We start from the raw sequence: 17,090 nt of genomic DNA, 5'->3' as shown, positions 1-17,090 counted from the left end.
TTATATATATATTTTATACATAGTTTTATACATATACATATTCTCTCTCTCTCTCTCTCTCTCTCTCTCTCTCTCTCTCTGTGTGTGTGTGTGTGTGTGTATGTGTGTAATAGCTTGTCTTCCTGCTGAGATAAGAAGGTCACAAGTGCAGTTCTATGTGAATCTGGAACAAGATCTTGTCTCTGTGTTCCTTGATGGAAAAAAATTCAGCTGGAGTTATGGTTATGGTACCAACACAAACCCTCTACAGCTGGCTACTGCCATCTCCTTCTCCTTTGAGGAGACATTCTGTATATTTAATCCTGAAAATGCATTTGGTACCAGGCTGCTATGAACAATATAGAATATCCTTCTTGTTTCAGTAACTATGATTTGTATGGAGTCACCAAGGTTGTGAGTCTCTGTGCTTACACATCGAAGCTGGTTTCACATGATTATTGGCACAAGTGGCAATTTTATTTTAAAACCTCCTGTGATCTGATCTCAGGATCTATTTGGATCTTCAGTCCCCATGGCAATAGCTTCTCAAAGCCTGAAAATAACAATGTGCACAGCTATTTTGACTGAATAAACCAGATGCCACGTATGCATAAAGCTAAGTGTAACAGTGTGTGCTTGTGGGGTGAGTTTCATTTCAGTCATGAAAGTAAACAGCAATTTTCCATGTGCACATGAAGATATGCTTTGCTTGGTCAGATGTGTCAAGTGAGAGAGTGGCATTTTTATATTGTCACTTTTTAAACCAGATCTGCATTCACCCCTTTGAATGGCTTTCTAATGATGTGGCTTATGTGCACTGGGAACCCGTAAGGCATCACTCTTCCCAGGGAAGAACCACTGGAATGGTGTCACAGAAGAGGAAAGGGAGAAAAATATGTTCTAGCTTAATTTTGGATGACCATATGTTCCCCCATTGAACTGGAGCTGTTAATCAAAATGGCAAGCCTTGTGAGTTGTTTTAGTTAAGAATAGAAATCTGTTTTCATCTTTGGTGCTGCCTTAGGTGTTGGAAGATAACGTGGAATGAAGGAAGAACCAATTACACAGTAAGTTTCTTTACTCACTCTGAGTAAAGAATGGCTTTCTGCCATCCTGATGGACCTTCATTTAGTCCTTTGAGGGTGCTCCAGCAGGACTGTGACTGGATTAATCTCTCCCTGCAGGCCACCAGGTAACACATGGACTTTCTCTCCTGGCTGCCCAACTCTGCATCACTTCTGGATCCTGCCTCCTGTGTTATCTATGCAGGAATGCCAGGAGCTGCCAGGCACAGAGTCCCTCAGGAAGCTGAGCACTATTTACCAGTGGTGCTCACTTGCTGGCTGGTATTCAGCTGCTGGCAGTCTCACCCAGGTTGTTGTGCAGAGGATGCTGAGACAGCTGGACCCACACAGAGCTTTATTCACAGGGTCTGTAGCTGCGACAGGCATTGACTTCAGAGATAACAGCTACTCTTTGGAAAAGGTAAAAAAATGAAAGGAGAGAAACAAGGGAAAGGAAAGCTCACCCCCATGACCACCTGGGAGGAGAAGGTCTTCAGAGGAGAGTCCTCCCCTAAGCATCCTCTCTGCTGACATCTGCCACCTCTCTGCAGACAAATTTCCCATGGTAAGTATATAGGGATTTGGGGGAGCTTTTTGACCCACTCAAACTTACTGCTGGTTGGACTCAATGATCTTAGAGGTCTTTTCCAATCTAAATTATTTCATGATTCTATAAATCATTATATGATTCTATGATTTTGTTGTGTTCTGTAATGTAAGCTGAGAGCAAGAGCCCAGGAGTAGGCAGAGAGATGGAAAAGGAGGGTGATTCTCATGCTGGTGGCCATTACTTTTCACGGCAGACTGTCGTAACAGGGCTTGCAGGTGCAGGGCTGTGGCAATAAGACAAAACCAGTGTGGATTGCATGGGGGTCCAAAAGATCCCAGCAGCATGGCAGGGAGCAGTGAGGAGCCTGCAGAGCTCCAGACAGGAGCTTTTCATGTCACACAGGCTGAGGCACTTCAAGCTCTGCTCAACCCAGAGCAAAGCTGTGGCGTGGCTGAGAAGCACACACAGCTGGGAAACACTCCCAGTTGGAGCTGTACAACTCTAAATTGTCTCTTTTTATTATCACAACCAGCAGAGCGGGTGATGACAACTTCTCGCTACGATGACATCTCGCCAGCTGCGAGCGAGCTTGCTTAAAGGCAAGTGTCCTCAGCCCCTTGCTTGACTCTCACAGGCCAGCGAACAAGGGCATTCCCAAGCATCCCATGGGACTTGGATGAGGTGACTGAGGCCTCATGGCTCACTGGCCAGCATGGGGCAATGCCAGGTGCTGCAATGGACTTGCCAGGCCCCTGCTGGAGAAGATTGGGGCCCATTAACTCTGAGCTTGGCAGGGGACGCATCACTGCAGATGACTGCCATTCCTATCTCCGGCATCCACCAATGGATGCTGTCATCCTGGGCAGGGACATCCAGCCCACTGGTAAAACAGATTCACCAGCTGCTGTTTACCAGGGATTGAGCTAAGCCAGTCCTGAGTTTGGCTTTGTCTTCAGGGTGAGCCCAGGAGGGATTTTTAACCTTTCTTCAGCAGTGCAAGGAAAAGGGAGGAGTAAGGAGCAAGCAAGGAATGAAAATCAAGGCAAAAGAAAAATCAGGCAGAGGCAATAAAAGGCAGGAAAATAATAGGTAAGGGGAGAGGAGAGGAGAGGAGAGGGAAAAAAAGGGCAAAAGGAAACTAATGAGTGCTGTAGTTCCTACTTCACTGCTTGTCTCAAACAGTGGATTTAAAGTGCAACCTCAAGCAGTATGAGAGTTGGCAATGCTCTATCTAAGCTAAAACATGACAATGACAACATAGCAGGAGCAAAAAATGTGAGTGTGGCCTATTTGAGAGGGGAGGGAGCCTTTTGTAAGCAATTGTTTGCAGATAGTTTTACGATGATTCAACGCAGTTGATGTAAAATCTGGCTCAGTTGAACTGGGTGTCAGCCAGCCTGGTGTGGCTACTAAAATTTAGCTCAAATTGGTATTTTACACCAATTGTTTTAGGTGAGGAGAGTGGTGCTGCCTTTTGGGCTGGCATCCCTCCTGCCAACCCAGGCACAAGGGCTGGTTCTGCTCCACAAGGCCCCTGCCATGTGCCAGTATGGGTGGTTGGCAGGCTTGTCAAGAATCAGGTCAGAGAACTGATCCATGGGAAAAGAGAAAAAGGGAGAGAGGTGTTTGTGGTGGTCTTTTTTCTTTTCCCAGGCTGTTTTTCCTGCCCCCAGCTAGCTACTAAGTAAGAAACCACCAGGGCCTCCCAGAAACCCTCCAGCAAACCTTCAGCAACATGGATCACTATTTCCCCAGCTGCCAAGGTAAATACAAGCAGTGAGGGAAAACAACAGCGGTAAACCCAAACCCCTGCAAGCCTCCTTCATTCACTTTGAAAACTGGTAGTGACAGGGGACTCTGTTTGGGGGCAATGCTGGGTGGGTCCCCTCAGAAACCCTCTTGGCAGACCCATGTGCTCCCTCCTGCCCCTCGGCGGGAGTGCTGCTCGCTTTATGAAATGCTGAGCTGCACATCACCATGTCCCTTGTCAGCACTCAGCAAGCTCATATTAAAACAAGAGGGAGGCCAAGTGGATGAGAAACTGAAAGCCTCCCTGCTGGCTACGGGGAATTCCTTCCCTGGCAGAAAATCATTGCCAGATCTACCAAAATTCCTGCCAGATTTCTTCCACATAATAAATCGTAGTTCAGATAATTGTCTCAGTGCCACAGATTTTAATTTTTTTTAAGTTTTTTTTAAGAAAATACTTGGTGAGTCCCTGGCATTGCTCTGTCAGTGTAAAAGGAATAGGGCTTCCTTGTGTTTGAAGAGATAACAGTGCTCCAGGCTACAGAAGATAACTGTGCTTTTTAATTTAATCTTACAGCCATGACAGCAGTGCAGGGGGTCTCTGCTGCAAGTATGCTCAACCTGCATTGACTGATGGCTGTAATATCTGAAACCTGGTAGGTTGCTTTGGGGAAAGTGCCAGAATAAGCATCTTTTGCTTACTACCTCAGAACCTCAGAAGACTGAGATGCAGTCAGATGTAAATACCTGGTTTGGTAGATAATACATTTGTGGTTCTGTTCAGACTCTCACTAGGTGCTGGTGGTGGTTTGCTAATAATTACAGTTACATTTTTGAGTGGTATCAAACACTGGGAGATACATTTGGGTTATAAAGCTGGAGGGGAAATCCCTGCAGATTATGAGGAGGAAAGAAGACCAATCACTTTTCATCTTCCTTTTACATTTAACTTTTACATTTAACAGTTAAGGCAGAAATGTCAAGATTTCTGTGCAGATCATTAGAAACCTGTATTGGTAGGGACCAAAGTAAAACATTATTACATTTTTAAAATCTAGTAGAAATGCAATGCAGGACAACAAATGCAGCTAATAAAACTTTACCTCTTAAACATATTTGACAATATACATGTTATTTAGAGCTATAGTTTTTGGATGTTACTTATAGCATTAAAAAAGTAATAAATCCCTCATAGTGAGTATTATTTAGCATCTATATTTCAGTTCACTCCACAAAAGGATGCCAAGAAATAAAACAATTAATTAGAGGGCAGATGCTTTTTATCAAGTGTCCTTAATTGCTACCCAGGTTGCATTTCTGGCAGATGGGCTGGAGACCTCTGCAAAGGGCAATCACGGTGATGAAAGATGCCACAGTGATTGGCACGTGAAACACCAGCAGCAACCTGGGTAACTCTCACAAGCACAGGTCCAAACCAGTCTATTGCAGCAGTGATTTTTCAAAGTGCCAGCTGTGCCCATGGCCCAAGGAACAGCTTTTTAACTCACCTGTGAGAAGCTAAAATATGGGGAGGAGACCCACAGTAGATGCCTGCTGCTAACAAAGCAGGGGCCACAAGTTGGACTGCTTCAGACCTAAATTGCCTGCCACCTTTTCTTTCCTACATACCCTTCAAAATAAGAGGTAATGCTGTGTCAGTTCCCTTTCTGAACGCTGCCCCATGGGTTTAATTACAGTTTGTCTCTGAAGGCACAGTATCTGCTCTGCTCCTCGATCTGCTGTGAACTTAGTGACACCAGGGACCCTTTTTTGTCACCTTGGCAGACCCCACACACTCACCATTCTCATCTACAGTGTGATTTTTTGCAGGATTCAGCAAACTCATGCCCTGGTCCTACAAATTGCTTCTCAAGGAGCAGGGAGCCAACACAGGGAAGTGCAAAGAATCCAATTAGGGAATGAGTAATTAATTTTCCAAACATCTTCTTCTGTCTTTAGATTTACCAGGTCTTGTAAAGGGTAGGGGCAGCCAGTTTAGTTGTACTTGGGTGTCTTCAGGGTGAATTTGGCTGGTGTGGGGTTTTTTATGGACCACTCTGATGGGTCCCCATAGCAATTTTCTCCAGTAAATACAGGACTGGCTTTGTCACCACTGGATTGTTGCTTTTCCCTTGTGCACCTTTCCTTTCTCCAAGTTCTCCCTGAAATGATGCGGGCTATATGTAAGAAATCACATGCTTTGGCATAAAAATACCTGATCTCAACTGAGCTTACCCAGATCAGAAGCAGATTTAAGACAAATCACAAGAGAATCCCCTCTGCTTTTGGTATTGATTTAAACTAGGGAGAAAGTAGGAAGATTTAAGATTAAATGGTCTCTCTTAGCCACTGCCAGCCTGCCTGAGCAAGGAGCATGGGTGGTATGGGCTGCACCCATCACCTTCAGCCTTCTAACACGGACACACACACTCTGGGGTCAAAGACTTTTAAAATATCCTTGACCCAGCAGAAAAGCACACATAAACCATGAAATTATTGGCCATGAATCACAAATCCATTATTTGAAAGACAAGTATCCTTGGAAATTGCTGAGGGATGCAGGTCATCATCTTAAAATTCTCCGTGGCTCTTGGCACAACACGGGATGGAAATGTGAAGGGAGCGGCGACTCTCGCTGGATTATGCACCAAGGCGGCCTCACAACAGGTGCCCCAGGGTCTCCTGGTGACAGACACAGCAGAATTACAGAATCACAGAATATTCTGAGCTGGAAGGGGCCCACAAGGATCATCGAGTCCAGCTCTCAAGAGAGTGACCCATCACTCGGATCCAACCCACAACCTTGGAGTTATTAGTGCCATGCTTCAACCAGCTGAGCTAATCTCAGGGAAGACATTGGGAAGCAGGTCTTGTTTCTGGCGCACAGCAAACACCAGCATGTCTGGGATAGAAAGCAGGAGAAGCTACAGTATGTTTGCACCACTTCTTTGGGTGACAAAAAACCAAAGTAATACAGAAATCACACCAGTTTACTCTAATTTGATACCTATGCTATCTCTTATCTTCAATAAGCTGAGAACTTGTGGTTTATCCGAAAGAAAAGGATTTTCTCCAGGTTTCCACACTGCCATGGATTAACATCCTTCTTCAGATGCTGCCCTAGAAAGCATTGCCTTCTCCTCTCAAGTTTTCTCCCCATGAGCACTGGTGCCTCTGCCCAGGCAATGGCTCCAACTGCCCAGGTCACCAGGCAGGACATGGATCATGGAGCCCATCCCAGGTCCCCAGCAAAGTTACCCTGCTGTCAGAAGGGATGCATGCATCTCTCATTTGCCTGGATAAGCCTATCAGCTCAGAGTTGTGTAATGTGTTTCCTTGATGGATCACTATAAAATCACCAAGAGATCCTGAGGCAGCCTGACACCTGTAATTGGCTAGAGGAGCAGATACTGCTTTGGAAGGCAACTTGGCAGGGGAAGGCAGGGTATTTTTCCCTCACACTTTTTCTCTCTACCTGGCCACAGCAGGTTAAGTTACAATTGTTTAAACTGGTTAGAGAGTAATTGTTTTTCTTTTGAGTAATCCCAAGTTGAAATGAAAGAAAACTGTCCAATCTTAAGGCTGTGGTATAGAAAGGAGGAGCAGAGGGCAAGGCTGTGTAAAATTACACTGTCTGAGAAAGTCACAGAGATTTAACTGCTTACAATCCCATTAGGCTTGTGCTGAAGAAGGCAAATCTGGCTTAAGCTGGAGGAAGGTTTCCAAGGAAGCCTGGAGCAATTCCTGCCTGGCTGATGTTTACAACAGACACCCAGTACTTGCTGGGGTGGCAGCTACTGCCCTGCACTGCCTTACTCGTTCCCATGGCCAATCCCCCATCTTGTCCCAATCACAGTTATTTGGATCTGCTAGAGCATTGCCCCAGAGCTGGCAACCTCCACCCCAAGGATTTACAGTGCTGTTTTGTCCTCTGCAGTGTGCCAGGAAAGAGGGACAACTCTCTGGGGCAGCCAGTTTTGGGCCAACATGGTAGCCTGGGATGTGTCATGTTGGCTGCAAAGTGCCACACAGCTGTCCCCAAAGGCACTGCTGTGGCCTGCTCCAAAGGGAGATGATGGGCAGAGCTCGAGCCTTATGGAAAAACACTGATTCCTGAAATGATGTGATGGGTCATGCCAGGTCCTGAGACGTCGGGTTGGGTGAGCTGTGACAGGTTTGTGCAGGTATGAGGAGCATCACTGCTCGTGCAGGGCTGTGGGTTCCATGCTAAGTGCCAGCTTAGGTGATGATGTTTCATGCTAAGATGATGGGTTTCATGCTAAGAGCCAGCAAGATGTTGAGCTGTGGAGTAGCAGGTTAATCCCTTGTGGGAGCTGAGATTGAACAAGTTATTTGGGAAGCTGAAAGCTAAACTCAGATGGAATCAGTAGTGCCAAAGGAATTGCAGCCAGCTCTCATTTCAGCAACACCACACTGCAGTGTGCATTTCATCTGAGGAAGAAAAATCTCTTTGAGCCTGGATAACCCAGCATTAATCACTACTGGAGTGTTTGATTTAATACCTGCTTACTATTTTACTTTAAATAATTTAAAACAACGAGCTAGGAAATTATTTGTATCTTTTTCATATCCAAATTGCAGGAACACAATACTTTTGCACTGATGGAATTTAAACTGTTAGTTAATTCTTTCTCAATATTAACATTCGAAGAAGCAAAACAAGAGTCAAGAAAAAAGCAAAAAGGTTGAGTGAAGAATATTTACACTATCATTTGTCATATGTTAGTCTTCAAATGGCCATCACCATCCTCATTATTGTGCATATTATGATTAATCATTACCAGTTCAATGTTCATCTTCAGGAACATTTATTTCTCAGGCTTCCCTTACACAATTGATAGGTCCTGAGGAGTTAATTGCTATGAAATTAGTTCAGTTATTAGTTCAGTTATTAGTTCAGTTATTAGTTCAGTAATTAATTATTCAGTTGCAGATGATGCACAGAAATTTCAGAAAATATGGAAAATAACTTCAAAATTAACAAGGGATAAAGATAAGAAAATGTGGAGTGGGAAAATCAGCATTTGGTGATGATAAGACAGTTTTGTTAGTATTTTATAGTGACTTTCCATTCTGGACAGAGTACAGACTTTAGATGTCCTTGTTAGTATGCCTACATGCTTAAGAAAGCAGAAATTGTAAAACATTTCTGTTTTGACTCTTACATTTTCTTCTCTCACTCTATTTAGGGGCTTCATCTGCCTGTACTATCTTGAGCAGTCTTAGGACAGGAAGGTTAGGTTGGCACAGCTCCCTGTCCTCTCAAACCTCAAACTGGAGGTGAAAACCCTTCTTAGAAATCTGGATTTAGTCTTGCTTTTTACAGCTCAGCATTTTTGCTGATTTGGCACAGGTGAGCACATAGAATCACAGAATTGTTTGTCTTGGAAAAGGCCTCTAAGTTCAACTGTTAATCCAGTACTACCAAGAACACCACTAAACCATGTCCCTTCCCTCTTGCCACATCTGCACATCTTTTAAAATACCTCCAGGAATGGGGACTCCACCACTTCCCCAGGCAGCCTGTTCCAACACCTGACAACCTTTTCAGGAAAGAAATTTTTCCTAGTAACCTCCCCTGATGCACCTTAAGGCCATTTCCTCTTTGCTCTTCACTAGTCCCTTGGGAGAAGGGACTGACCCCCACCTGCCTACACCCTCCTTCCAGGCAGTTGTAGAGAGTGATAAGGTACCCCCTGAGCCTCCTCTCCTCCAGGCACCATGCCACACACAGTCCCAGGTCCCTTCAGGGTCCCATAGCAGCCAGTCATTGTTTTGCAGTGCAAAGGTGCTTTCTAGGCTGCACCACACCAAGCTCCTGATCCAGAAGGGGATTTAGTGGCTATGGTTAGCTCAGCCCACAGCTCCTGAGCCTAAATCCAGAAATGTGAACCTCAAAATCCTGTGCAAGCTGCTGCTGAAGCTTGGAGAGGGTTCAGAGCTGGGGTCATGGCCTCAATGCACGTCACACCTAGAAAGCAGAGGGATCAGGAGCCAGCGAGCTGCAGCCCAGCCAAGGCTGGAGACCTGCTTTGAGCGATGGTTCGTCGGGCTGAGCACAGCTTTGTGTCCCACGGAACATGGTTGTCCTCCTGCCATGGCCAGGCCTGGCTACCAGAGGGTTACCCTAAACTGCAGAGGAGCAGGTTCAGACAGCAGCAAGGGGCGTGAGCTGAGGAAGCACCTTCTCCCCTCACATAAGAGGTGCAATTTAAAGCAAAGCCCTGAGCCTGTGTTTGCTAAAGGTGTCCTGGCTCATGGTACTGAAGCTTGTCCGAGAGCCTCTCTCCATCCCCATCTGCAGTACCTGAACCACAGGCATCTGCCTCTGGGCACAGCCTTCTCTTCTTGGACATATGTGAAAATGGTAGTCTGAAAACGTCTTATTTGAGCTAAAACCAGTGGCTCAAGTACATTGTATAGCCACAATATATCTTTATAAATGTAAATAAATGCATATAGCACAGAAATATAAATTTGTGTTCATTATGTAGTCTTAATATCTGTTTCATATATAAATGCTCTACATGTGTATATATAGATTTATATTATCTTTATAAACTTTGTTTATATGGACACATTATATGCAGAATATATATTTATCTATGATAGTTTTGCATTTTATGTACTTAGTGTTGCACTTCTCCGTCAGTTGTGGGTGGAGAGTCTTTGAGTGCATCTTCGAAACACAGCCTGCAGAAAGGGAAACACAGCCTGCAGAAAGGGACACACAGCTCAGTTCCAAATGGATTAATCCACCCTGAGTGATGCTCCAAATTTCTCCTGTAGACATCGCTTTGAGGTTTCTATAGGAGAGAGGCAGAGGTTGTGAAGAGGGGACCACCTTCTTGCAGAAGGGATGGGTGGTTTTGGAATGCGTTCCTGGCAGAAGGAGAGAAGGGAGTGATGGTGAGTCTGCGTGTCCGTGCAGTGGGGTCCTGGATGCTGGGTGTGCTCAACCCACACTGGGAGGCACTGATACTCATGGAGAAAGGGTGAGGGAAGATGCCAAGGGAGGTTTGAGCATGCTGAGGCTTGGGCAGGGATGGATTCCTGGTGCTACAGCTCTGATCTGCCACAGGACACTGTGGGTGCTGGGGACTTGGTGGATGTGTCACGGGGAAAGTGACCCTGCAAAGCTTGGGGATCTTTGGAGATGACCAGGCTGCTCCCCATGGCATCTAGGAAGCAAGATTCTGCTTCATCAGGTCAATACTCCTAAACCAACAGAAAGGTGTTGGTTTTGTTCTAGATCAGAACAGAGGGAGGAAAAAAATTAAAAACCTGGAAATATTTGTGACAAACTCCCTGTTCTTGCAAGGGAAGTGATTCCCTTCCCAGTGGGAAGCATGTGGTGGTGGTGCCTGTGCAAGAGCCACACTTGGCATCATATCCTTGTCTTGCTCAGCTTCACACCCCAGATGGGGTCTGCCCCTGGGCAGAGCATGGCCAGGAAGGGCCAGATCTGGTCCTAGATAGCCCACCTGAGCTGTGCTGCTGTGAGCAGAGGGAAGCCATCTGGCTGGGACGGAGGGAAAGAGCCTGTGGCTGCTGTGCCACGTGCGAGGTTCCCGTCTGCCATGCAGAAGCTTGGCTGTGCAGAGCTGTTTAGGAGGGCTCTGCCGTGCTTGGAGGGAAAGAGCAATTATCCGCCCTGCCAGTGAGTTCTCGGGTTTATGTATAGCCCCACGCCTTCCCCTAAACAAGCTCCAGTGCAGAAATTGCAAAGCTGAAGAGATCCTCTGCAATTAGGGGAGAAGACATCCCTCTTTCAGCTAACCCGAGAAAAAGAGCTGAATGAAACCCTGCATTGTTAATGTGCTCCGGCTTAGTCAGTGGGGAGGGTAATAAACAAGGCAGACTTGGTTGGGATAAAAAAAGCGTCGAGTATGGCGAGATTATGAAACAATAGGTACTGATAGAGAGGCAGCACAGAGCCAGCCGCAGAGCAGAAGCTTTACTGAATGCCTGGGTTTGAATGAATCCTAATGATAATCACGGGCTACATGGCAATTTGTTTAAATAACGTGCCTCCTGCTTCCTCCCAGCCCGGCAGACTGAGTCCGTACATGTTAATTGCTTCATTTTGAAGAGAAAGCTCCTCTCTGTGTGGCAATATTATATATTTAATTTTCGCTGTTTATTTACTCTGCCCTTCTCCAAGCCTTTCGCTGTCTATGAAGGCATCTGCTGCTGTCATTTTGTATTTCAAACAAAAGTGTTTGCATCGAACCTCTGAAGCAGTTACAGGGAATCTCTCAAGGAAAAATGGAAAGGATGCATGGGATGAGTGAGATTTTAGGAAGGATGAAGAGTTGTTGAGCCAACCTACAGGTCACTGGTAAGCACTCCTGCACCACAAATCTCTGAGCTTTGTGAGGGGTTGGGACAGGCTTCAGCTTGACTCTCTCTTAAGCACCCTGCTCCTTTCCAAACAAAATGCTGGTGTGGAGGCTGAAGAACACCCAGGAATGTATCACTTAAGATTAACATCAACTGCATTAATTGGGCTTGCTCACTGGACAGCCTGGCATGCTTATGGTTTATCAGAGAGCAATGATAATATTAACAATAACAGCAATAATCTGGAATTTTAGCAAGATCCTCACTGATTAGGTTCCATTTAATTGCTGGAGCAGAGGCAGACTCTGCCACTACCAGTAGCTGCACCACCATAGTACTGGTGGAAGCAGAAGCAGAGGCAGTAGCACCTTTCTGGGCATCTATAGCCAGACTTATTGGTGCTGCTGCTGAACTTAAACCTGACCCTCCTCTTCTCTCTCTGCCCCCGATCAGTTTCCCCCCAACAGCCTTTCTTGAAGGGTGATTAAACTGTTATTGCTACACATTTTTTGTCATTAGCATCCAAAGAGGAGCAGGGAATTCAATCCCAGCTGGTTTTGTGCACAGTAGTTTATAGGTGTGAATTAGCATCCTCTAAGTTGAATTTCCTCTCGTGTGTCCTTTGTTCCCATCTGACTGTGAGTCCATCGTCTCCTGCAGACTGCTACATTAGCTCATTTAATTTACACAGGTTTTAAAAACGGTTTTCACAAGGGTCATCGAAAAATGTGGTTGTGAAGGTCATCCTGTTCCAAAACATTCTATTCTCCAGAATACCTCCCACCAAAGCTTGCTGACTAAAATGCTACTACCATGCTGTGGGATAATTATGAAGGGGTTATAATTATTAAAAAAGTTAACCAGGATATACTGGGGGAAAAAGGCAAGAATGCCTTTTGCAAATGCAAAGAGTGTTGCTAGCAGCTAATTTTGCAGATCTTACAACCTACCTGAAAGCAGCAGGATTGCTATTTGTTTCCTGCAATTAAAAGAAAAAAAAAAAACCAACAAAAAGAGGAGTTTTTCCCTTCATTAATATCATTAAGGGCATTAGAAAATATTTCAACAAAATCGCACAAAGTACCCATATGCAATAACATTTGTGACTGTTAAATATTATTTAGAATAATGCCTTTATTATGGGTAGGGCATGTTGCTGTGGCCCCACAAGGAGATGTCACAGAGGAAGGTGTGCCTGGGAGGAGCACTGTCTGGAGAACAGATGAACCTTGGGCCTTATGCTATTTGGCTGCTGCAGCCTAATGTAGCAGCAAAGTGTTGAAGAAGCAAGTCCCTGCTTGTTGCTGCCACTCACCATCCCCTTGTGAAGCTGGCGTGAAGAATCACACTTCCAGATAACTCCCAAGCTGGCCTCTGCCCACACTGCAGGCAAAAGGCTTGGTATCATTGTACAGGTGACTGTTGGGTCCAGAAAATCATTACCAAGATCAGCTCCTTTCTAGCTGATCTGTTTCCTAACAGGACTGAAGATGGTCCAATCATCACATATCCTGCACAGCCCTGGTGCTCAGATTGTACTGAAAAAATGTATAATCAGTTTTGGTTCCAAGTTTTAACAAGCTTTTAGCTACAACTAATAATGGAATCATAGAATCACAAAATATGGAGTTGGAAGGCACCCACAAGGATCATCAAGCCCTACACAGAACATCCCAAGAGTCACACCATGTGCCTGAGAGCATTGTCCAAATTCTTCTTGTACTCTGTCAGGCTGGTGCTGTGACCACTGCCCAGGAGAGCCTGTTCCAGTGCCCAGCCACCCGCTGGGTGAAGAACCTTCCTCTAATCTCCAACCTAAACCTCCCCTGACACAACCTCAGGCCATTGTCTCGGGTCCTGTCACTGGTCATGAGAGCGAAGAGATCAGTGCCTGCGCCTCCACTTCCCCTCAGGAAGAAGCTGCAGACTGTGATGAGGTCCCCTCAGTCTCCTCCAAACTAAACAGATGAAGGGACCTCAGCCACTCCTCATATGGCTTCCTCTCAAGGACCTTCACAACATTCATAGCCCTCTTTTGGGCACTCCTAATAGCTTCATGTCTGTCTTATACTGTGACGGCCAAAACTGTCCCCAGCACTCGAGGTGAGGCTGCCCCAGTGCACAACAGAGTGGCACAATCCCCTCCCTGGCCCAGCTGGCGATGCTGTGCCTGATGCATCAGGCAACACCAGAACAGGGTTGGCCCTCCTGGCTGCCACGGCACTCCTGACTCTTGTTCAACTTGCCATCAACCGGGGCCCCCACGTCCCTTTCCTCAGTGCCACTCTCCAACCCCTCATTTCCCAGTCTGCCCATACATCCAGGGTTGCCCCATCCCAGGTGCAGAATCTGGCACAACTGGTGACTGCCCAGACCTCAGATTTGTCAAGGTCTCTCTGCTGGGCCTCTCAATCCTCAAGGGAGTCAACAGCTCCTCCCAGTTTACTGATGTCAGCAAACTTAGTTTCCCTTCCAGTCCTGCATCAGAGTAATTAATGAAGATGATGAAGAGCACAGGGTCAAGGATGGAGTCCTGTGGAACCCCACTAGTGACAGGTTCCCACTCTGCTGTCACCCCATTCACTACAACCCAGTGTACCTGACCCATGAGCCAGCTGCACAGTGAGTTTATCCAGCTGTGTGCCAGATATTTTATCCAGAAGGACACTGTGAGACAGTGTTGAAAGCATTGCTGAAGTCCAAGATTACATCTACTGGCTTTTGGAGATCAGCTGGGCGGGTTACCCTGTTGTAGAAGGATGTTAGGTTTGATAAGCAGGACTTCCCCCTCATGAAGCCATGCTGGCTATGATCAGTGTCTGTGTCATCCAGGTGTTTTTCAATACCTCCCAGAATAATCTTTTCCATGATTTTACTTGGACTGGACATCTTTGTAGATGGCCAAAGCAACCTAGTGAGAGATGAGGATTTGTGCTTATTCCTCTCCTCAGAGGATAAAGAAAATAGAGCCAGGTGAAAGCAAGCACTGGGCCTCAGTAGGGCATCCAGCTGACTAAGGGAATGTGTTAGATATGTTTTCTGGAGCACACGGACACAAAGGAGTGCAGTCTGGCTGCAGGCCAGCACAACTCCATACGAGGACAAGATCATGCAGCCCAAGAGAGGAACTGGGCAGCGATCGCTGAAGCTTAACTTAGTCGAGTTGCAGAATGACTCCAGGCTCTAGGAGGAGTCCAAGCCACTGAGCAATTCACCAGTCAAGCTAACACCAGCAGCTGCAAATCCTTCCACATCAATGCAACAGGGTTTGCACTGGTATAAATCATGTGTGTCGTTAGATTCAGACACAGGAAAATGAGAAAGGAGGAGAAACAAAGGGCAGAAACACTCCTGAATGCAGTGAGCAGTGATGCAGCTACAAGCAATGTTTTTGACAGTTTAACACTCACTAGCTCAGAAGCTCCTTCCCACTTGCACGGCTGTGTTAGCTAGGAATATCAGCCCTTCCCTCTCCTCACCAACAGAGCTGGCCTGCTTCACCTGACTGAGACTTTCTGTGTGACCTGGGACAAAGTACTTAGGGAAGAGTTTTACCAGAGTCTTGCTGGCATGGGCAATGTGTGCTTTTGTACCAGCTACAGTCACCACCTCCTTTCCCACCACACCATGACAGCAGCAGCAGCACCAGCAAACAGAAAATGCAGAGGATTTTGGTTTTGTCCTCACCATTTGGTCCAGCTCTGGCTCCTCTCCCCAGAGCCTCAACTTTCAATGTGTTTATGCTGTTGAGAAGCCTCAAGGCAGCTATGTTTGCTTTCTTATCCCAAGCAGCATGGCTCTGCAAGGCAAACCTCCAGCAATACATGGAGAATAGGAAAAAAGGCCATCTGTCACTACTGCTCACTCTGTCTGAGGAAATAATTCAAGCAGCATCAGCAGAGATCTTTTGCTGCGTGACATGCATCTCCTACAGGGACTTTAGCTGACAGGATTATGATGACCATCGCTTTTTGAATAGATACAGTTTCCCAGAATTTGGGAACTGTCAGCCTGCAACAAATAAATGGCTGTTATATCACTTATTTTAACATTAGTGGGAAAATGGGCTTTTGGAGTAAATGGAAAAAAGATTAAGAATTGAGAGAGAACTGAAGAAATGGACTACAAGCAACCCAATCCTTTCCTAAAGAAATCTCTGGGAAAGTACAGACTCTTAAGATAATTAGATGGCCCTCCCTTTACTGTAACATCTGAAGGTGTGTTCACACTCCCTACTCAGGGAGCTTAATTTAGGAGTTATAACTACTACATTCAAATTACTCATGTGTGACTCAGACTGCTCAGACTTGATTCCTCAGACAATGGAGAGATGGAGTTGTGACAGGCATTAGGGTACAAGCAGTCTGAACATGGCCTTGGCTGCCTCACCTTCCTTCTAGGTGTTCTGACATCCCTCTGACGAGGGAAGCGCTATTTCCATCCTACACACAGGAAAAGATGACTTTGTCTGGAGCAAGCTACCAACTTGCATGAAAAATGTCTCTTCCACCAGCTTAACTCGATTTTGCCAGCATTTACTTTGGCCAAGAGCAGCACTTTTTCCACACAAAATCCTTACCAAACTAGTGCAACCATTATTCAGTATAACATTTGTTCACTTACGAACAAGTCACAAGCCCTCCTATACTGAGTACAGATATTTTAAGGGAAAAGGGAATTTAGATTTCTCAACAATGGGGATTTTAACATGTACTGCTTGCCAATATAATGAGCACATCCAACAAAAATGACTCAAGTTTTCACTTTTGAAGCTAGGAAGTGTCTTGTCTACTAAACATACCAGAGTTTTCCATGGAGAGACTTGGCTTCAATTTTTGCTCTCCCTATATTATCTTCAATTCAATTGCAGGCACAATGCAACCTAAATACATCCACACAAAGATGTAAACTCTTTTCTTGGCATGCTCTGGAATGAAGGAATAGTGACCTTAGTTTTATTTACTCACTTCACACTGAATTTCTGGCATTTTAGCAGTTGACTCCCCATGAGAATGTTCTTTCAATCTCATTTAATCCCCAGCCCTCCTCTCTTGACTGCAGCAAAGGAAATTCCAGTGTCTAAGAAATTATTTCTCTTCCCAGGAAGTGTCAGACATTAAAACTATGTGGAGGGACAAAGAGCTCTTCTGCTGACTCATCTTGGCAGCCAGATCAGGTCAGCTTTCTTAGCTCCAACACAGAGCTAGAAAATGAGCCAGGAAAAGCTGGTACGTCTGGACGGGGAAACTAAAGAAAATATTAAAGGGCTCTTGCACAAGCCAGGTGAGATGGGAAATGGTACTTCCAACTCTTTGTTCTTACAAATATTCAACAAACAAAAATTCAACATTCAAGTCACCAAGATTTGCTGCAACAGAGCTTAC

The sequence above is a fragment of the Pyrgilauda ruficollis genome, unplaced genomic scaffold, assembly GCF_017590135.1.
Source record: "Pyrgilauda ruficollis isolate IOZ18807 unplaced genomic scaffold, ASM1759013v1 scaffold20, whole genome shotgun sequence".
Lineage (NCBI taxonomy): Eukaryota > Metazoa > Chordata > Aves > Passeriformes > Passeridae > Pyrgilauda > Pyrgilauda ruficollis.
The sequence above is the reverse complement of the archived record's forward strand: the minus strand, read 5'-3'. Positions refer to the sequence as shown.